The sequence below is a fragment of the Channa argus genome, chromosome 17, assembly GCF_033026475.1.
Source record: "Channa argus isolate prfri chromosome 17, Channa argus male v1.0, whole genome shotgun sequence".
Taxonomy (NCBI): domain Eukaryota; kingdom Metazoa; phylum Chordata; class Actinopteri; order Anabantiformes; family Channidae; genus Channa; species Channa argus.
The window spans coordinates 4888504-4911440 of record NC_090213.1 but is presented as its reverse complement, the minus strand read 5'-3'; the positions used below and the strand labels follow the sequence as shown (position 1 = coordinate 4911440).

At 39.6% G+C, this 22937-nt stretch overlaps 1 long non-coding RNA gene across 1 annotated transcript; it reads left to right on the top strand.

Annotated features, from left to right (window-relative positions):
* The first annotated feature begins 64 nt into the window (after positions 1-64).
* On the top strand, positions 65-22652 carry LOC137103001 (uncharacterized). Its single transcript, XR_010911327.1, has 5 exons — positions 65-179; positions 3396-3518; positions 11088-11157; positions 14338-14431; positions 22600-22652. It is a non-coding gene; the product is annotated as an uncharacterized lncRNA (long non-coding RNA).
* The last annotated feature ends 285 nt before the right edge of the window (positions 22653-22937 follow it).

The following is a 22937-nucleotide window of genomic DNA, read 5'->3' as shown; positions in this document are numbered from 1 at the left end:
CACTAGTTGTGTTGCGTTCACGCCATGTCGACGTTACCGGTTTCCCCACCAAATAGCTACACAACCAGAATGTAAAAAGCAAAATATGTTCACGGACCCAGGTGGAAAATTGGGAAAGCAGATTTTGATCCAGTTTGAACCTAATAGGTACGGAGCGGCCGGCAACATCTGTTGTTAAGGTAATTAAATACATTGTATAGTGCTATATTTAACACCCATGATTTGTAATACTCACAAGTCACTGGAGCATATCGACTGTGGGTCAGCTTTATCGTTGCGTCGTTTAATTTAGGTTAGTAGCAATAAAAACGGTTTTCAGCAAAAGTTCTTCCTAATAGTCCTATAGAATTTGTGCCTCTCGTTAGCATACACTTGAGTCACGAGGCTAAGCCTGGCTTTCGCAATAAGTGAAATAACCCACGTTTTACATCGTTTCAAAAGAGGTAATTTTGTCTTAAAAGTATCCCTAGAACCCACTGACACCGTTCCTATGGTATGAATGATAAAACAATACACTTAGGAATAAGACCAGACAAAAGATTTCACCTCCTTTCCCAAGTAGCAACTCTGCATACGAACCAAAGCAAAGATGGCGGCCGATGAAAAACCAGAGTAACGTTAGCAATTTAGAAACAGGTAAAGCTCTTTTATTGCTTATCACACAAAGGACTTTTTTTCCCCCAAAATGGCGGCAGAAGTATCCGGAGCTTCTGGAATACTTGCTAGAATCCGGGTAAGTACTTTAAAACAACCTTCTAGGTTTTGTTAAATTAGAAAATAAAATAAAAAACACATCAGAGAATATAAATTTAATTTAAAAAATTAAATTATTATTAGAGGCGTTATGTGGGGCCAAAATGTACAATGTAGAAATGTAGCTAATGTTTGTTTGTTTAGCTGCTACCTTAATTTGTTCTACGACGTGACTGCTCTCAAGTCGAGTCATACATACACTACTCACAAAAAGTCCGGGATATTTGAGTTTCGGGTGAAATTTATGAAAAATGTAAAAAGTTCATGCGACAGTGATATTATATCCTGAAAGTTGTTTGTTCAATGAGAAGCATTCAATAGGGATTTCTGAATCTCAAACAATTTATTGAAACAAAAGCTAACGCCAGTGGTGGATATACCACAACAAGAAATGTCAGCATCTCAATAACTTGATACAGTATGTGTCTTGAAGCATCAATTCCAGCTTGACGACGATGTCTCATGGTGTTCACAAGTCGACTTATTGTCTGCTGAGGCATGGCCTACCACTCTTCTCGAAGGGCTGCCCTCAGGTCACTGATGTTCTGGGATGTAAGGTTACGAACCTCTACACGACAACTCAGCTGATCCCATGGGTTTCCCATGGGATTCAGGCCTATAGAAATTAAAGGCCACTCCATTTGAGGTACCCCAGCCTCCAGCAGCCATTCCTTGATGATGCAACCCTGATGAGCTGGGGCAATGTCATCCATGAAGATAAAATCAGGCCTGTGTTGTTCAAGCGGGGGCACAGTGACTGAATTAATGATGTTGTACAGGTTGTATTGGCTTGTCCCAGCATCATTCACAAGGTGTAGGGCAGTTCTGTGTTGACTAGACACACCTGCCCAGACTGTAACACCCACACGTACAAAGGCTCATCTGGTGATAACAGTGGCTGATGCACAGCGTTCTTCTTGTCATCTCCAGCAGCGTTGGTGGCCATCATTTCTGCTCGGTGTGAATCGACTTTCATCAGAGAACAGCACTGAGGTCCACTAGTTCCTCTTCCAGCTCAAATTCTCCCTGACTCATGCAGGACGATGACGCCTGTGCCTGGTGGCGTGGTCAGGTGCCCTTTCAGGTCGACTAGCACAAAGACCATGCTGATTTAATGTATAATAGTAGCAGATAGATGTTTAGTGACTGCATCTCTTAAATCCCACAAAAACTATAATATTTACATTACAGCAGGATTTCAACTTCAACATAATTTCACAAAATCAACAGATTTTTAAAAGAAACTATTTCCATAAATAGGAAATTCAATAATGTAGATTTATAAATATATTATCTGTCTTTTTTGCTTTAATTTACAAATATTAACCCAAGTATTACCTAAATATAAAGTCATTATAGACAATACTGCAGCAGGGTTTCAACGTGAGTGTGTTTCTGCAAAACGTACAGATTTAAAAAAAAAAAATCTTAATTATTATCTTTATTATTTTCTGTATTTGTTGCGTTAATTGATCAACTTAAACTTGATCTTGTAGTCCTGGGGCTGAAGAAAAACTGGCAAATCTCAGGTGTCAGTGAACTACTCTTTATTTTTTATATTTAGTAAAGAATGGCAGCGATATTTGTTTTTTAATTCTGCCACTAGATGTCCCACATTGACCACACATTCACTGAAACATGTTTTTACTTAACATCACAGCTCTCAGCTCTTATATTACCAAACCAAACACATCCACAGGGCTGAGTTATTTCATCTGTTTAATCACAGCTGTCTGTTCATCATCAGTAATGCATCACTGTGTCTGCCATTCAAACGGGTATCAAGTGCTTTGATGCTGAGGATACATTACTAAGTGAGAATTGAATGTAACAATCACGCCTTTTATTTATTAATTTCTATATTCATTCATGTTTTTTCTTTTTGTCATTCACTTACATACACAAATGCACACATTGCCAAGGCTGTGTCTTGTAATATTAAAACTGATGGGGGGGCACTAGCTCAAAGAAGAGAGACATATTTAGAAAATAGTTTAATATGTGGTACACTAAATTTTACTTAAATAAAAATATATATTATTAATTATTCAAGTGCTTGTGAAAATGATAAACACCCAACTTTACATATTCTGATAGGAAATACTTTTTTAATTATGGTGCAAATACCAATCTGACAAACTTAACGCTTTCTCATTCTGATATGCGCCAATCATATGCATCAACAGAAAATTAGTTTCCTTTCAATATTTAGATCAGATGATGGGATGAAAATCCTGGAGTGCAGGGAGCCTTTGGTAGTCAAGTTAAGCTGCATACTACATAACTGCAATCTCCACAGTTCAAGTCCTTGCTCAGTGGACCTATGTTGCATGTTATATCCCTTTCTGTCAAAAAAATATTAATACAATTAAAATTTATTAATATATATAGATAATCACTAATTGTAAATGAAAATTAGTGATTCAGTTCAGTTAGTTTTCCTTGTGCTAAAAGTTTTACTTTGTTACAATCACGAGACGCATATCTACAACCTTTTGGCAAGGGGACCCATTTTGTGTCGCCCTGTGTGGCCCTGTGCCAGACACTCATATGGCCCTGTGTTTGCACATTGCACAAAACAACAGAAAATGCACAGGAAAAACAACATAAATCTAACAGTTGTGTTGCCTCCTCTACTGTAGATGACACTGCTTGGTACATGTGGCACACAGAGCCACTAATCTGCTGAGCCTCTGCATCCTGCTGAAGAACATCAGTGTTTCTGGCCGCAGGCAGGGACGATGTTACACTTCCACGTATTTAAGGTATAACAAAATGTACATTATTATTGTTGTTGTTATATGTTTGAATTAAAAAAAAAAGATAGCCAGGGTATGATTTCCTCATTACTATTGCCATAGTGCGGAAGAAGAAAGCAGATTATTTACCAAACACCCAGACCCTTGGGTCTTGTGTTATTAAGCATTACTTTATTGGGGATTTAACACAGATTGATATATCTGTGAGCATTTTGGTGCTGAAGAAGATTGAGGTAGAACTGATATGGTTTGTGTGTAAAATATTTATCCGTGAAGTAACATATAAGTTAAACTAAGCTAAGCTTAGTATCGAGATCTTTTAGTTAGGTTAAAATAATGTTTCTTCAGCTGACACATCCACCCACACTAATAACCATCTAAATACTAGTTGACTGTGTAATGTTTGTTCCAGCTGCTATGTATCAGCCTACAGAAATACATTTATTTATTTATTTATGTTGGTTGTTTTGCCTGCCTGTACAGGCAGTCCTCATCTTTTGTTACAATATTTTTTACTGTAGTTAAGTTTTGTAATTGTAAAATGAGGGTCAAAGATCTGTTTGTAAAGGTGGAGCTTATTTTAACAACTTTAGGTGCTGACAGGTGGTTTACCCATAATGATACATTAGCATTTATTAGTTCATAGTATTTTTTAATACACATGACTCAAACACCAGTTCTGACTTAATAACGAGATTTGGATACAATAATTTTTTGTAGTTTGTTAAAGAAAGTATTTCCCCTCATTCACCCATTCACTAACCCTTGTAAACTCAATGGTTCACTAAGCAGTGAGAACCACATTGAGCTTATAGATACTTGCTAATAATTGTAAGTCTATGGCATCGCTGTGGAGCAGGTTTTTAAAACAAACTATCAATCTGTGACATGAATACCAAACTTTTTCCTGCCAATTGGTGAATGTGAACCAAATGTTCACTCTGCTTTTAGCTCTGTTTTAGACTCAACCAACTCTTGATGGAAGTATTTGACTGTTTAGCTAAATTCTGTGGAGGAGGCTTACTGCGGAAACATAGCTGATTTGGCAGCCTACTGATTGTAAATAAAGAGCTGCCTTTTACTGACCTTTTTCTAGCAAATATTGAAAATGCTTCTTTTTTGCAGTTATATTTCAGTGCACGATAAGAGCACTTGTTCTTTCCCAGTCTGCATTCTGTTAAACCAAAAACAAAATGAGCTGAAAGATTCTCAAGTGCTTTGTCAAGCTGAGTGGAGCAGCAGAGCCATGTAAAAGCATGTCACTAGCCATGTCACTATGGTGGGCTGCTGTTAAATCACACACATTGAATGGTTTAAAAATATCAGGTTGTGTAGCTTTAATAAGTTATTCAATAGCATCTTAATCTTGTTTTTTGATGACCTTTGTTTGTTTAAATCCTCACCTTGCTGCTGTGATGAAGTGTGTGTCAACCCATTCTGTCAATTTTTCAGCTTGTTATAAAATTACTCAATAATTATCATTTGATTAGGGCATTGTTTCAATGGGGATCTTCTGAGGTAAATACACAAAATGTAGTGTGTTAGAAATGTTAAGGGGCTATGACATGTTGCAATACTTTGCTCAGTTTTCCTTCCCTCAGTAGGAGTAAAATGTTTAATAAAGCATAAATGCATCCTCATTTTATAGTAGAAACAACCAACAGTACAGAGTAGTGGCTTAAGTTTGTACGGGTTTGAGTGTAGTTAACCATCAATAGTCTGTCCATGTTGCACCCTGCAAATAAAGCTTTTTATTCTGCTCTGCCACCGACCATGAAATAGTCACTCAGCTCTGAAATGGAGAGAATCACTCACATGGAGAAATGGCGAGAAGTTCAGTTAGTTCTGCGGTGCAGGTAGGAGATAGATACTTGGAGGCACAGACTTATTGCAGCCCTCCATAGATATCTGACACAGTCTACACAAACATTAGAGGGAAACGGGGAAACAAAATTACAGAAATCTGCTAAGTTTGATAAATGGCGAGCCCAGCTTTGCCACTAGCTATTAGCCTGCAATGATTAATAAGTGAGAAAATAATTGCACTTCATTGAGATTGATGACGCCCCATTTAACCTCCCCACTCATCCTGGCTGCGCCACAGAGCACCGAGATGAACCTCGGACACACTGCTGCTCTGCTGGCCTCATTGGCATCGAGAACACACTCGCTCACACACACACACAGGGTCTGTAATGATCCTACAGGGCATTTTTTAAAAGCCTTGCAGCACTCTGATCATAAGTTCATTGTTAGTAAGTGAAAAACAATGATCTCAGCGCTAGGAGGCCTCTGGGAATCTCACTCCACCAATATAGAAGCTTTTAAGTCAAACACCATGGGGAATTAATGACTGTGGAGTCACCATTAACTGCTATGCTAACGAGTTTGTGAGCCTTGGCCCTCTTGTTAGACACATCTCGAGTGTGTGTGGGTGTGTGTGTTGGAGTGTTTGTGTTGGAGAATCTTGTTGATCTGAAACAACTGTGGTAAATGTGTGTTTGGATGCGATTTTCACGGGTAGAATGCAAACAAAACAGCGGCGATCAGACGAGGCGCTAAGAGTGCCGTGGCGCCTTATCCTCTCAGTCTGCAAAGAGACGTGGCCAAGGTTATTAAAGAAGGATGTAGCAAAGCAAGATGGCCGCTGTTGTGACCAGAGGCGGTGTGGAGAGATAAATGGTTGACCCAGCCTGGTGTCAGGTTAGGATTGATGCCACTATCAGCCCCACTGCTTTCCCAATGATTTTCTCAAATCTCTGATAGAGTGTGTTATCTAGTTACTGGCATGAGGGCAACGGCCTGCAGGCACAGAGAAGGTCAATCTATGAGGACAATCTTTGTTGGACTAAATGAGAAAAAAGACCTCACAAAAAAAGAATAAAAAGCAGCTGCTAGGTCTCTGGGATAAGATAAGCCAAATTACTTCTCTTTAGTAGGATAGGCCTCAGGCAAAACATCAAAAAAATAAAAAATTAAGTGTGGCTGCTGGTGTGTTCTCTAACTTCAGCGTTGTAGATTTCACCTGGAACCTCTGCTTCCTTAAACTAATGTTGATTCAGTGTCAGCAGCACCTTGAGGAATGGGTCGTAAGAGTGCATGTTTGTCTGCTGCTTAATCTGCATTCCCCTAATACATCTCTGTAACAGGCGAAAAACGGGAATTTCCACAATGCCTAATACGGTCCAGCGATGTGGAAGCCTCTGAAATCATGGAGCTTCTCCATAATCTCACTCCATCAACCCTCTTGCTCTTTGGTCTTTTCAAAAGTGGGTGAAAGAGTTTGACTAATAGGTTTTAATTTGCCAGCCAAGGTCTTGATCAATATTTCTATGTCAATAATGATGGAGAGGTCTATGTGAGGGGAAATGATTCCACTCATTGTCTGAGAAAAATGAAGGTGTGGACATCACCTCAGGCTGTAGGCAGATGTCCACAGGTGCTCAGCTCACATGATGGTCGAGTTGATGAGTGGGAAGACAAATAACACACACATACAAAGAGCACTATGTGTTTTGTCTCTTGGTACATAGGATCAAAACTTTAAAAAGTCTACACACACACATCCCTAATGGATGTATTTTTCACTGCACTTTCGCTGACGTTTGAGCCTACGAGCTTCTCTTATGACAATCTCATTTCGAAAGCAGTCTTTTGACAGAAATATTGACCAAACTGCTACAAATGGGGGGGCAATCAGTTTCTTTATGATCCAGAAAATTGCTAAAATGCTTTCAAGGAAATAATAAATAGGCCATTTTGGATTTATTTTTCTCTGGTGTGTGAAAATATACTACAGCTTATCTGCAAGTAGATAATGCTGAGAATTATAGTACAAAAATGAGCCAGTACACCGGTGGTGGGATAAGTACCTAGATCATTTAATTGAATAAAAGAATCAATACCACAGTGTAGTAATCCTGCAAAAAGTAACTTGTAACTATAGTTATCAAGTTAATGTATTGATGGGAATGTGTTTGCCTGAAAGTATTTGAAATGAGCAGTCAAAGTAGCAGAAAATAGATTAATCAAGTAAAGTAGAAATACATGATTTGTACTTAAGAATAGTAAATTCAGGTAGTTACTCTCCAGCACAGGAATGATTATAATAATAAGTCTAATATTTTTACAATTACAGTTACAGTTTTTCAAGCATTGTTTGCATGGTAACACAAAAGTTCCATCAGTAACCATCGACTCACTTTTTATGCCTCCGTTGCCAGTCGCATTATGTTACTTGGCTGTCCATCCCTCTGTCTGTGGCCCAATTGTCTATATAGCCTCATGGCTGAACAGATAAGATTTTAATGGTCAGAGGTCGAATGCCACAGTGACCTTATGTTCGTCCCATACTTGTGAATGCAACATCAACAGAATGCCTTAAGGGCATTTCTTCAAATTCGGTGCAAACATCATCTTCATCATCAGAACTCAGGGATAAACTGCTTAGACTTTAAAGGTTAAAGGTCAAGGTCCCTATTCCCTCACATCCTCGTCTTTGGTTTATCCCATTCTTGTGAATGTTATATCAAAGGAATGTCTTGATGGAGTTTCTTCAAGTTTACCACAAATGTCCACTTGAACTCGAGGATGAACAAATTATATTTCCGTGGTCAAACGTCGAGGTCACTCACATCATGTTTATTCAATTCTTGGAAATACAATTTCACAAGAACACCTTAATTAAATTTCTTCAAATTTAGCACAAATGGCCACCATGACTTAGGGATGAACTGATTAGACCTTGGTAGTCAAAGGTAAAGGTTGCTGACCATAAGTTCCTCCCATTCTTAGGAGAGTTGTATCACAGGAAGGCTGTCATTGAATTTCTACTGGTACAAGTGGCCACCAGGACTCAAATATGAACTGAATAGATTTTCCTGGACAAAGGTCAAATTTACTATGACCTCATGTCCTTCCTATTATTGTAAAACTAAATGTGAGAAATGCCTGGAGGAAAGTACATCGGGCACAAATCTCTACATGGGCTCATCAGTTCTGATTCTGCATAGACAAGCATCTACTGGGCAAGCTAACCACTGTGATGAGGTAATTTGGGTTCGGGATACGGTTTATTATTGCATAATTTCATGTTTTATATTTTCCCGCAATTTACTAACACAAGACATTTTTTGTTACATTAAAGACACATAACCAGTGGGCTATGTGGTGGATGTAATATTTTCTAAATGAACGTGTCACATGAACCCCTCATTACAAACTGTTATTGGGACTACTTTCCTGATGTTTTATGATCATCTGTGTAAAACAAATAAGCATTGAAATCAGGGCTTGGTATTTAAACAGAATTTAAACAATTAAAGACCAATTCAGTTGTTGAGCTTTCCAAAACACACGTCACACAGAGCACTCCATGCTATCTACAGGCACTCTAACACTTTTAATGTCACTATCAAATATAGGTCTCTTTTCTATGAAACCTGAAGTATAACCTGATACACTATACATTTTTTGCCATCCCCTTTTAGACTAACAGACTAACTAACTAACTGAATTACATAACGTCCTTTGAGCATGTTGCAGGGCTGTGATTTTCGTCATGTCAGTGTGACTTTAAATCAAAATTTCTCATGATTTCAACAAATTTTGTTCAATGCCTTCACCTGCCTAAACACATTATGTATTGGTTTATTTTGTTTTTTATTTATTGTGTTTCATTTCATATTGAGTGTAATTTTGTTCTCCATCATCCATGGACAAGCTGTGGAGCAGTCAGAGAACTAGTTTGTTGTTGCTATTGTACATTTGTCTTTCACAAACATTGTGGTTTAATTGTGCAGTAACTAAAGTGTGGGGAAAATTTGAGAGAGCTGACCCGTTGTGCATTCATCCGACTCTACTCTGTAGTTACAAGCTTGATATCAAAATCTTTGCTTTTCAAGCTGCGGTAAACCACACTCTAACGCCTTGATCTGTCAGTCAAAGATAGCTGCTACTGACTCCAGCTAACATGAATGCAGCATGTTTCTGAAAGCATAACAGCAGAACCCCAGGTCAGAGCACAGATGAGTTTTACATTATAATTTGAACTATATTGTTACATACTTATTATTTAAACCTAATGCCAACTGATGAAGTGACTTCTTATGACTTTCATTTTGCCAACTAGCATTTGCCCAAAACTATTAAGGATAATTTCTAAAATTGACTCATAGAGATGAGTAGAGACTCATAGAGATACTCAGACCACCGATTCATTTCTTCTACTCACTGTCAGTCTGCAACCTGGATTAGCTTATTTCTCAGAATTATAGATCTTTGTCATCGTACAAAAATGATTGCAAAACTCCTCAGACAGACACACTGCTCGACTGGGTGACGTATCTTTGGAATTTGCAGCAAGACACTGTATCTCACTATGTCCGTATATTACTGCCATCTGCTATCTTGACCTATGACCAACCACTAATGCCTGTTGTCTGAAAGCAACTAAAAGCCAATTATAAAATACATGAATTTTCTTTAAAGAAGTAGTTGAGGAAGGTTAAAGGAAAGTCTGTGCACCAACAACAACAAAATTTTTTTTTGTAAAACAATGTCTAGGGATCTTTAAACCACCATCGTTTCTCCCCAGCCAGACGCTCCTCCTCTAACGTGAAAAGAGGTGTGTTTTCAGACCTGACCTGAACAGTTTGAACATTGCGCTCTAAGTGGATTGGGTTCCTGTCAGAGCTGAGCGTTTGGACATTGATAAATTTCCTCCTGTGTGGAATCGATAACTCTCACCTTTCAGCCTAGGGCTCCTTCAAAGCGGGACGTCATAATTACTCTGTCAAACTGAATGCCTGTCTGTGTTAAGACGAACGACTGCGTGTGTGTGAGAGCTGGTCAATGTGCATGCAAAGCTCTAGAAGGTGTTTGGTTTTTTTTAATGCAAATGTAGTATCGTGCGTATGCATGGAGATTTATGGATTATGTTTGTACATGTGGGCTTAAATGGCTGTGTGTTTTTGTGTGTTTGTCTCTGAGTGTGTGTTTGTGTGTGTGGGCCCAGGTGAGGCTTTGTTGACTGAGCTGGACTGGCAGTGATTGACAGCTGGGCAGCACACCTCCTTTCTCCTCCCACGGCACTTTTTGATGCCTGTCATATTGGCCAATCAGTGAAGTGATCTGACAGCTGTCCTAACACACACGTTACACACATTGTGGACAAATACACACATTCACAGAGGCATACAGATTGTTCGCAGACATGCCTACTGTAATTCAAGTGTATGTGTCATGAGGTGCTGCTCAAACTTATTCCCTAACTCCAATTCAAAAATAAAATAATATTTAGACAAATTTAAAAAATGTAGCACATTATACTTGTCTTTCTAACATCCTAATGACATTACTACATTGACAAACTACAGCACTAATAACAAGATGACAGCAGCCATGTTTACTCACCGATTAGCAGCAACGATTAGCTCCAAAAACAACAAGCTGGGGATGACGGGGCCCTCATGTCGATCATCTTAACCGAATTAATATATTCAGCATTTCTTTCAGCTGGCTCCTCAGACCTGATATCTGTCCAGATGTAATGATGATTTATTTATTCTGTTTCAGGGGAGGCAGGGAATTGCCTCCATCTGCTTCATCAGACATTGATGCTTCGCCGCATGCAGCTTTGCTCCAGGTTAGTGTGTGTTTATGTGGGTATTTGCATGTACATGTGCATGGATGTGCATACATAAAGGTGTGTAGATGTATGTAGATGTAGATGTATAAAACTCCACTAAATCAGTGTGTAAACATGTAGCTGTTATGTATATTTTTATTAGATTTGTGTGCGTGTGTGTCACAGTGACCATGTGGTGCTGCTGTCGGTAAAAGAGGCAGCCTGTGGAATTAAAAGTAAATGAAGCGAAGATGAGCGAGGCCGCCTGCTCCTCATAACGCCGCCACAATAATAATAATAATAATAATAATCAGGGCAATAATAATCTCAGCACTCATTTAGACATCAATACTAATCACTCTCATTTGGAGGACAATAATAATAATCAGGCTCATTTAGAGTGCCGTTTCTCCACAGAGGCTTTCACTGCCTTTGGGGTTGGTTGGTGCTTAACCTAATGATAATAGTCATGATTCATAGCTCAACTCTCCCTATCCCCCTACTTTCACTCCACATGAACACAAGTGTGTGTGTCTGAGGGAGACAGAGAGATGGGGGAGAAAGTGTGAGGGAGTGAATGTATTTTCCTGTCTTTACATATGAACACACTCAAGCTTGTACTTTTAATGTACTGTTTGGTGAAATGTGCTGTATAGATAACTTGTCTTGCCTTTCATTGTGTGTTATTTTTGTGTTAATGAGAACTTTCGGATGACTCCCTTAAAGGATTGGGCAGTGACATATCGTCACAGCACACAGCCGTGCCAAGAAAAACAATGATACAAAACTAAGGCTGACCCTCATTTAATACAACACCAAAGCAATTACGTGGACTACAACATGTGAATGTATTCGATGGCAGGTTGCATTTTCATCATCTTTTACCTGAATCCCTCCTTCTGACAGAAGCGTCTTTGGGAAGTAACCCTGGGTAGCTGAATTGACTATTGCTGAATTGAATTGTCACACCATTTATTGGGGCATTATCATTGATTTATTAGTGCATTCTTATTGTTCAGTAGGTAACCTTCTATCTTTCAGAAATGCGATAAATAGGTGACATCTAGTTGCCATAGTAAGTATTACTACGAAATGAGTAATAGTGAACAAGTCAGGGTGGGTTGGACATGAAAACAGAGAACTTTCAATAGGGAGACAACAGTTTGCTTCCCACTTCTCAACTTATACCTGATATTTTGGGACCTACACCTACCCTCCCCTATTTAGTCCCTAAACCTAAGAAGATTGATGGTATGTGATAATTTTTGTTACAGCAGCAGCAATGGTTATTCACGCCACAGTGCATGATAAGGACGTTTTAAGTTGATTTCAGCATTGTACGCCATGATAACAACATACTGAAACTACCAGGAGGTAGAAGGTCATCTGCTGAAGCCTAATTAGTGGCTGATAATAACTAAAATCCCCCCACTGAGTGTTGTGATTCCTTTACATTTGGGTATCTTGGCAAGTAAATCTTAGTCTTTTATGTCAAATAAGCTCACTTCCTGTTGGTGGTCTAACATCTACCTTGTTCACCTCAACTATTTGTCTGAAATTGTCTTTCCTTGCAATCCAGCCAGTCAATCAGAATATTACAGCATCCTTCGCCGAGAGCAGCTTTTATCAGCCCGGATTAGTAGGTGACTTTTTACCTACCAGTATTCTTAGTAGGTTCATTATCATCGATATATATAATAATGAGGTGAAGTAAATATAGCAGAAGTATGATTTGGTGACATAGTTTAAAGAAGGACAATGGGGGAGCTTAGGGTGAATGAGTAGGTAATAAAACAGAGACCTTTGAAGTGGGAGCAGCAGATTGTTTCCTTCCTCCAACAAACTCCAAATGTTTTCTTCTCTGTTTTGCCCACATCACAATCTTTCCCTTCCCCCAGCCAAGTGGTCTTCATGCCAAAACATAACCACTTAGATTTTGTCCCAAAACCCAAGGTTGTGGGTGAGTTACACTCACACATTGCTAAAAAGAACTTTGAATATATTCTTTCCTTTCAGTCTGAACACATTTTCATCATCAACATTTATACAGAAATCTGTGAGCGAGTTCCCTTTACGCCAGGCAGATGAGTTTTATTCCTGTTCTGTATTTAAATTATTTATAAAGATCATTGTAAGAACAGAACAGTTTAGTGGCATTAGTGTTGCTGTGGGACCTCATTTGGTGCCCTTTAAATGTAATTTTATGTCTCTGTTACTGGCGTGATGGAGGCTGAACTTGACATTTCTACTTCTCATGTGTTTCTTATCACCTCCATACGTTTGCTTTTACTCCTTCTGATCACAATCCAGTCAGGAAGAATGCACATTAATGCCATAGGAATTCAAGTGTTGCAGTAACACTCTCTCAAGCCCTTATGGCGCTATATGGTCGTCCTCAAGTCATGAAAATATTCTCTTCTCTTTCTGACGTATTGCACATGGGACAGTGAGCCACTAATGTAATTCCTTGGGAGTGCTGTTCATCTCATCTGAGCTCCAGCTTTGAACTCTTGGCTCTGCGGTTTTTCAGAACGAGACAGAAAATGGGGATAGAGGGGGAGAATTGTCCGGCACTGATTTGCTGTAAAAAAGTTGGACAGAAGATCATTTCAGCGCTGCTTGGGAAGATCAAAAGCTCAGCTGGCAGAGAGGGGGCGCGAGGGTAGATGGTATCGCTGGGCTCTCATTTCATTCACAGGCGAGTGTGAAATGACTTCATCTGTTGTGTGGACTCACACTAGACACCATCATACACTAGTGTACCCTGACCCTCCCTTCCTCTCTCAGTCTGTCCTGCACACTGGCAGCCACAGGCCAGAAACCACTGCAGCTTTGCATTGCTTTGTGTATCCATTAGGCACACTGTTATCTTTTACCTACAGTAACATTAAACACATTGAAGAGACAGATTTTTTTGTGCTAATTGCATGGCGTCAGATGACTTGGAGTCTTGCTTGGAGCTGTTGATCTGAACCCTTAAAAACACTAAACGGGATGATTAAGTGCTAATAAGAGAAAAAGTCCAGATCTACAGTAGCAGCATTGTTTCAGGCCGGATGGTTGTCAACACTCTGCCTCCTGTAGGACTAGCAGAAAAAAGCTGCAATTTGCTCAAACTTTTGAGTCTTAAACATTTAAATAATTTCAGTGCTGAATATTAGAAATCTGCTTCATTTTCTTTCTTTCTTTCTTTTTTAGGAACGACAACAAACCACAGCCTTCTCTCTCGGCATCGCTGTGAATGGAGATTGCAGCCCACTGCAGGCACGCACACTTAAAAGAAATCCTGAGAGTGAGTAGTAAAAAAAGAAGGAAGCATAATGAGATAATAAGAGTCGACTTAACACAAGGATTTTCCTCCTCTTTCTTCTTCTTCCTTCATCCCTTGTCTTCATTTCCTCCTTCATTAAAAGAGGAGTCCGGCACTGAACCAGGCTATTATGCTGTGTGTCGGCCGTGAGAGCTCTCTTCCTCTGTCTCAGTCGACTCACTGTCTCTCTTTCACCCTCCCTCCTTCTGTCTTCCTCCTTCTTTTCTCCCTTGAACACCCTGTTTAGCTGTTTAAGCTGATGACACAGAGAATATTGCATGTTGAAAGGCTGTTTCACCATACACACACACACACACACACACACACACACACACACACACACACACACACACACACACACACACACACACACACACACACACACACACACACACACACACACACACACACACACACACACACACACACACACACACACACACACACACACCACTGACTTACACTCACACATGTGCACACACGCACACTAAGTTGCCCAGAGCGAAAGGCCCCAGGCAGTCTCTTTCCTGCTAGCCAGGGGCGATCATTCTGCCTCTATGATACTTTAACTGTGGGATGTCAGGAAACATTAAGCATTTAAAAACACAGCTATGATGCAGTGCAGGCACGCACTGACAACACATACTCGCATGCATGCACACATGCACATAGTCTTAACTGTAGTCCCATCCAGTTTCCTCCAAGGCCAGAATACTCCTCTGGTGCAGTAGAACTATTTCAGGCTACAATCAAGCCTTTTGGTGTCAATATGAAGCAACTCTTTAAAGGACACAACATTGTTTGTTTTCTTGCTTATACGGTATAACCCAGAGTTGATTCAACCCTAATAATTTACATTTTCCAGCAACCAAACTGCAATTGTAATTACATTTCTGCAGCGTAATCAAAGTACAAGTATATCCTGAATTAATGAAATGTTTATTTTCATTTATTTCAAACCTCAACTGCCTTTGATTTAATTTATAAAATGACAGCAGTGGAAATAATTTAGTGCCAGATTTACTAGGATGACAGCATCAAACCTGCTGGAAACTTTAAAGCTGGATGTTCTGCAATCATAAAGATCATGTAGTAGGTGTTACTGATCCTAAGTTCATACCACATTGTGTTGAAACACAGGAACCCCCCCCCCCCCCCCCCCCCGCCTCTTCCCACTCGATCGAACAAAGATACAAAAAGAACCAAAAGTCGTAATGAACTTATTTAAATATAAGGGACCTCTGTTGATACTTCAAACTTACTGGTGTTACTGTATATGATCAGTTGTGCGTGCTGTGTCTAGCATTAAGAATGACTCCAGCCTGTCCTGCCTCCTTCTTCCTGTCCGTCTTTGAGCCTCTGCGAACTGCAAAGACTGGACTGAATTTTTGAGTTTTAATAATAAAACATCTGACTCCTGGATTTAGAGGGCTCTGCACTGTAATACATGTACTTCCTGTATGCTTGCAATAAGGTCTTTATGTTCCTCTAAAATCATTGAGAGATCTATTTGTGAGCAGAGACACAATCAGACAGAAAGCCCGTGGAGCTCCTGTCAGATATTAGCATTTAATGAAATACACATTTTTTTATTTGGTTTGAAATCTTTCTAAATCTAGGGGTAAACTAGGATGACCAATTTTTCTGATATGCTCTTTATTAGTTTGTTTTCTTTTCATTCATTCTCCACTTAAGGTTTCAATTTATCGCCTTTGAGCCCTGCGTGCCAAGCTGCTGTGAACAGGATGGTGTGTGAATTTGTGCCATGCTCTCCTACTCTTTCTGCATCTTAAGACACTATTTCAACCTGCTTTCCCACAGCTTTGAGAAATGAAGATGGCGCAAATATGAATGCAAATATTTATGATCAAGAAAGTGTGTTGAGAAAACACACTTAAGTGGCTTACTTTTACTTAAAGGTTGACCACCACTTTTCACCAATTTTCAACTTACTTGGCTTTAGTTTAGGGTGTAAATGTGTATTAATGTTTTTAAACGTCCCCTTGACTTTCCTATATTGAAATATTTCTCTGCTTCTAGCTGTGAAACTCCTACAGATGACATCACCTGAAGGAGCTTTTCATCATTAGGAGTTCATATGTCATCTGGAGGAGCTCTGGAAAAGCAGGGCAATCATGATTACAAACTCCATAATGTGAGCAACAAGATGACATAATCTCAACTGAAGGTTCCTCTAAGTGATGTCATCTGGAGGCACTTTTCAGCTACAAGTTGAGAGATATTTTGATACAGGGAAGTCAAATGGAACGTTAATGGCATTTATGTACATGTACTACTCAAACTAAAGCCAAAGAAGCAAGTTCAAAATCGGTGAAGTTGTCCTTTAACATGAATTTAAACAGCAGCAGATATAAAGTCCATAAAAACGCTTCCATAACATCATCACCGTTTTAGGTCTAGATGCTTCAAACAGTAACCAGTTTTCCAATTATAGCTGAGTACACTAATTCCATTTCAAGTTATTGTTCTCAAAGCTCTGCAGTGCTGCCAGATAATGTGTTCAGGCATATTTCAGCATGTGTTGAGTTTAATGCACAGATGTCTTAATGACTGGATTATTTGTTAATGAAGCTTAAACTTTGAGAGAAAACATAACGTTTGAATAAAAGACCCTTGAACGCAGCACTCATTTACAAAATATTTATAAATCTGATAAATGCATTTGTACTATTCTATTTCATTGGTAGCCACTTGACATGTACATTCACCCATTCTCTCTCTCACACACACACACACACACACACACACACACATACACACACACACAATCTCACACCAATGTGAGATTGTGTCACACTCATGTGAACAGAAAGAGGTGGGGATAAAAAACTGAGGCCAGGATTGATGGACAACCTCCATACCTATTCCATGGACACACTTTTTCATGTCCACCTTTACAGTGGATGTGAGAGGGGAAAAGGATGTGGCTGTTGCAACTCTATAGAGATTTTTCATGTGACATAAAGACATAAAGACACAGCGATTACTTAAAAAAACTATTTTCAATTTCATGACTAGACACAATGCCAACTGTCAGACCAGATAAGTAAGACTTTGAGCTTCCAGGTTCGTCATTCACTGGGACCGGTCTCTGGCAACTCTGCTGGACTCCATGATGTCTGGCCTGCTTGGCATCCCGGCAGGGTTTCCCCCATCACACTCCTCAGCTTTTCTTGGTCTTGGTTCTGGGCCAGCTCCTCTGAGGGTTTTGTTCATTTCAATTAATTAAATAGGCACAAACAACTCAAAATACAAAGCCTCTTACTGGAGGGCTTAAAGAAAATCCCTCTCAGATCACTTCAAAAAGAGCAACTCACGTTCCTTCTCAGGTTCATAGGTGCTCCTCTTTGGGGTTGTCTTGGTTGTGGCTGGTTGTGCGGTGGAGAGACCTTTGCATGTCAAGACAAAATAACTGCTGCATAGTTATAAAGGAGGATAAAACAAGCTACTCCAGACTGATGCACATTATGCATTTTAACTATAGCATGTGGAGGTTTGCTAGACATGTTGGACAAATAATTTGTGGTGAATGAGAGCCTGAACCTGAAGATAACACTATTTTCAAGGGCAACAATTTGATATATTTTTTTGTTAGTTTGTCCAAATACTTTTGGGGCCCTAAATTCTATAAAAATTGTTGTAAGTCCTACACATCTTAGTATTTCATTCTATACATTCAGCACATAATATTTTATTCATTTCAAATCAATTGTGGTGGTGTACAGAACTGAGAGGATGAAAAACATCTGTTCAAATCCATATGGACCTGACTGTGTGGTTTAAGCCTGGCTGTCCTTCAGTGTCTTCACACCTTTTCATAATAACGACAAAGCACATGTGAAATAATGAACAGCTCCTGTTTCTGTGTAATGAATTTAAAAAAGAAACTTTTATGTATCAGCAGCTGGAAGCAACGCTAAAAGTTTTCTCCAACATTTCCTATTTTAACTTTGTTGGAAACCACATATTAACACACTCAGACACACAGAGGAAGGTCCAGCATGTGTGTGTGTGTGGCCGCAGGCCCACATGGTGTTAATTGGATAATGAGGTACAATGACAAATCCCTGTTGCTGCGACAATAAGCTGCTGCTGTCCAGGTTTAATATCACAGGCCCTGGTGTAATGCTGTTTGGACACACACACTGCTCAGGTGTCCGTCGCTCCACTTTGGAATCTAATCTGGCTCTTCCTCCCAGCAGCCAATCAGAGGGAGCTGATGGGACCCAACAACCAATCAATTATGTCTAATTCTGGAAAGGCTCCTCTTTCCTTGTTCCTTCTCTGCCCCTTCCCTTATTCATCTTCTTCATTTCCTTCCTTTTCTTGTTTTTCTTCACCTCTTCTCCTATTTTCTCCTCTACTTATGCACCTTTTCATTTCTGTGTCTTCCTGTCCATCCCCTTTCTGATCCTGGGGTTTTTGTTCCTTGGTTCACCTCTGGTTGTACCTTTGTTCTCTACTGCCACACTCTCTCTCTTCTTGTTTCTACTAATCCTTTCACATGGTTCTCCTCTCTTCTGCTTGTTGTCTTTCCTTCTCTATCCTCTCTTCTCTTGTTTTTTATTAACTTTTTGTATTCCTCCTCATTGCCTTCCCTCTCCCCCTTACCTGTCTCCATTCTCCACTCATTTTCTCCGTTCTTTGTGTCTGTTCCATTTCATTTCCTTTTTCCTCTCTTATTTTCCTTGATTCTGCCTCCTTAATCCCTTCTTTCTACTCACTTAGTTTCTTTTCCTTGTTTTGCCAACCATTATTTCCTTTATTTTCCATTTTATTTTTGTCTCCTCTTTTCTCCTTTCCTGTCTCCTCACTTTGGTCCTCTTTTCCTGCTCCATTCCTTTCCTCTTGTCTCCTTTTATTTCTCTTTTCCGTCTTCTCTTCTTCTTCTCCTATTTTCTCCCTCTCACCTTTTCACTATCCTCTCTCCTCTCCTTTCCTTCACTTTTCCTTCTCTCATGTCCTCGTTACTCTTTTTCATTCCTTCTTTCCTCTCCTCTGTCCCCCTCTCTCTTGCTGAGCCATAACTGAAAGGATGATGGACCATAATTCACTAGGATCCGGGCTGCCCCAGACATGTTCACATTAATTGGACATCCATATTAAATGGAAAATGAGAGCGGCACTGAGGGAAAAAGTGAATGACTGACTCTCTTGGCTGCTATTGACCTATGAGGAAGAGACGCTGCCCTTTTCCCCAGCGCTCTCCCTCGCCCAGTTTTCTCTGCTCCCGTCAGCGTGATGGATCTCAAAGCATTCATTTTCTGACCCCTCACCTGGAAGCAGATTAAGCGCTCTGATTCAATAGGGCCGTTAATGGGGGCGCCAAAAGTTTATGAGGATTTCTGGAAAAGGCCAGGGAAATTAGATTGTAAGCTAACAGATTTATTGCTCTGTTTCAACACATTGTAAAAAGATTATAGGACCTTGAGGCAGGTTGGAGGGGCAGCGGGGCTGCAGCATGTCTCTTGGTGTGAAGGAGAGGTATAGGAGAGAGAGACAGAGTCCTGCTCTCACATTTACCAAGCTATTCTACACTGACAGGGAAAAGACAAGCATGTCAGTCAGTGCAGCATAAGCTCACACCTGACCGTAACCTGAAGGGCCGATGTTTAGACAGCATGCCCAACATTCTTCAGTGCCAGTCCTGCTGGAGGTGGTGGGATGTGCAGTGATGTCGACTGTGACACTGTCTTTTACTTTCTCTCACCTGTTTGTGTAAATAGCAACCCTAAGCCAGGTGCTGCCAACTAAAATAGACATAATAGTCATATCATATCTTACCTTTCTTACCTTTAGTTATTGTCCTTTGCAATTTGCAAGTTCTTGCCACTGGTGCTTTTCAGCTGCCCTTTATTCCTGTAGTTTCAGAGAAGATTCTTTCACAACCTTCATAACATGCACAGGCCTAGCCAGGCAGGTGGAGCTAGTAACCATTAACACACACTGAGATAACAGACAGCTTTCATTCTCTTCATAATAAACATTGTCTATGAATGTCTTTTGTGATTTGTTCACTTTTAGATTCCGAAACAACTTATCATTTTGAGCATCCCTTCATAAATCTGAACCAGGCAAAGGATTATTGCCACCAATTTACAAAACCCCAGATTTTTTCCTATGATTCGGTGACAATGAATTTCATGATCGAATTTTTTCCATTGTATGAAAACATTGTTTTAATATCTAAAAAAGAACTCTACAGTCTCAGTTCAGTGTTTAGTTGAGTATGTCCCGATCTAATTTTACTCTTCCCAGTGACCACCGTTCTTCCACTTCCTTTTTGTTCTGTGCCTTCCTTCAAGATCTTTTTCCCACAACTTGTGTATTGTAGTTCCAAATGAAGGAATTCACTGTGGCCTGATTATATTTTAATCAATTTTTGAGAAAGTTGATATGCCATTCTCTTGATCTCCTGTATAAGCTGCCCCCCCCATAAAAAAAACTGCACATCTATTCCTGTAATTGTATATAATGCATGTAATATTTCATAAAGTATATTCTGCTGATATATCGTTAAGACTGCAGGCCCGCATTAGAGTCTGAGCATATTAGAACTCTCATGGGTTAGATTTCCTCCACCCACTGTAAAGCTGATGTAATAGTCATTATTTCAGCTAAATAAACTGCAACACGATCAGCAGTTCTCTTTTAAACTTTAATCTTCTGCTCAGCTTCAGTAAATTGCACAACGGGTTTTACTGTTATCAGTGTTTTTGGATCCATCAGTAAAAACCGGTACATACCTCTCATAAAAAATTGTATTTACATAAGTTTGCAAACTGACTCCATCTGTGCTTGAATGTACTGGATTTAAAATAGAAAAATGGCTTAGTGGTTGAGGTGGAAAATCTGGCATTTAAACAGTTTGACTTATGCTCCAGTTTGGACAGAATTTTTTCATGTTTTTGGAAACAAAAAAATATTTTTTATTCTATTACTTCCCCAAATACGTGTGCTTTTTATATTGTAGTTTGCAAACAAGCTACAAGTAATGTACATAATACCTACATCTGATTAAATCCTCCTATTAAGTCCAGCTTATTTTTTCCAAATATGCAACCATTGCCTTAAGACCACTGTGTTCTGAATTCAGTTGGAACATTTGCTTAAATTTGAACTTAAAATTTCGTCTAAGTACTATTCTGTACAGAACAGGTAAGGAAAAAAAAGGACCACCCCTTACGTAGGTAACTAATTTAAGTGGACTTAACCATTAGTGAGAGGAGCTTATTTAGCAAAATTTATATTGGAAGTTTATAAAAGTTGTACTACAAATAGCTATGTGAGTACTAAAACAAACGTATTCAAGAAGTAATCAAGAATACTAATTTTGTGTAAAACATACTGTATCTGTAACCCCCCCTCGTCATTGCCACTCAAACATGGTGAACCAGGAAGTATAATTGATGCATTAGAGGTTCTGTGAGGCCTTTTGCTTGACTACTACAAAGCAGGTGAGTATCAAAGCTAGAATTCTCAATAGTCATGTACCATCAAACCATAGACTGGCAGGCCTTGTGTTTAAGGCTTTTCGTGTGTTGGCCTGGTGTTGCACAAACATTGATAGACACTTGAATGAAAGGAACACAACTGCCAAGTAAAAGAGGTGAATCTCTATGTCAGTGTGTGTGCAACAGCTAAAAGCTCTGTTTACTAACATGTCCTAGTTTCTCAGTGCTCTGCTAGTAAGGAAACATGCTGCGGAAAAACAGTTTTCCCAATGTCAGTAATGATGAGCTGAGACACAAATGCAAACAGATTCCCCGTGTGTTCAGCAATCAACTCAGGAGTAATGTAAAATTCTGTCATGCGTGTTAGTTTGGGTGTTGGTGGGGGACCTACTTGCATGGCTCAGAGTTAAGATTTACTCACCAGGCCTGAACTGTCTCTGTGGGCTGAGCTGTGGAGTTTGGGTTTAACCCTCTGATGTCTGCTGTTTGGTTGCACACCAGCGCCTCAGGAACTCTTTCTGTAGTAAATTAATTTACATTTGGAGGATTTTCTAAAGATGCTGGCTTCCTGTGGAGCTCGGGAGATCAAAGTGTCTCATTCTGTGTTTGATGATGTTTGATGTTTGCTTTGAGTGCGAATGTTGCTGACTTTTTGCTGTCTTTTTCTTTGCACAGCGGGAGGTGCACTTTCCTGCCTTTTACTTTCTGCCCTTCTTCGCCCAAATTGGGTAAGTTGCGTTTTACTTTTTTCCGGCTCTGATTCAGATTCCCTTTGCGGACATATTCTTAATCAGCTCATGATATCTGCCCAACGTGCATTTGGATCATGAGATGATGATGTGGCAGGAGGAGCTCAAGTTCATTTAAAGTAGCGCATATTCTTTGGAATTTAGTATCAATGTAAATCTTCTGCTTCAGAAATATCTGGACTTGCCTCACAGAGATCAGACGGAATTGCTGTTTAGCATCTATTTCATAGAGTGTAGTTTTTCTCTTAGCATCTATTTGGGAAG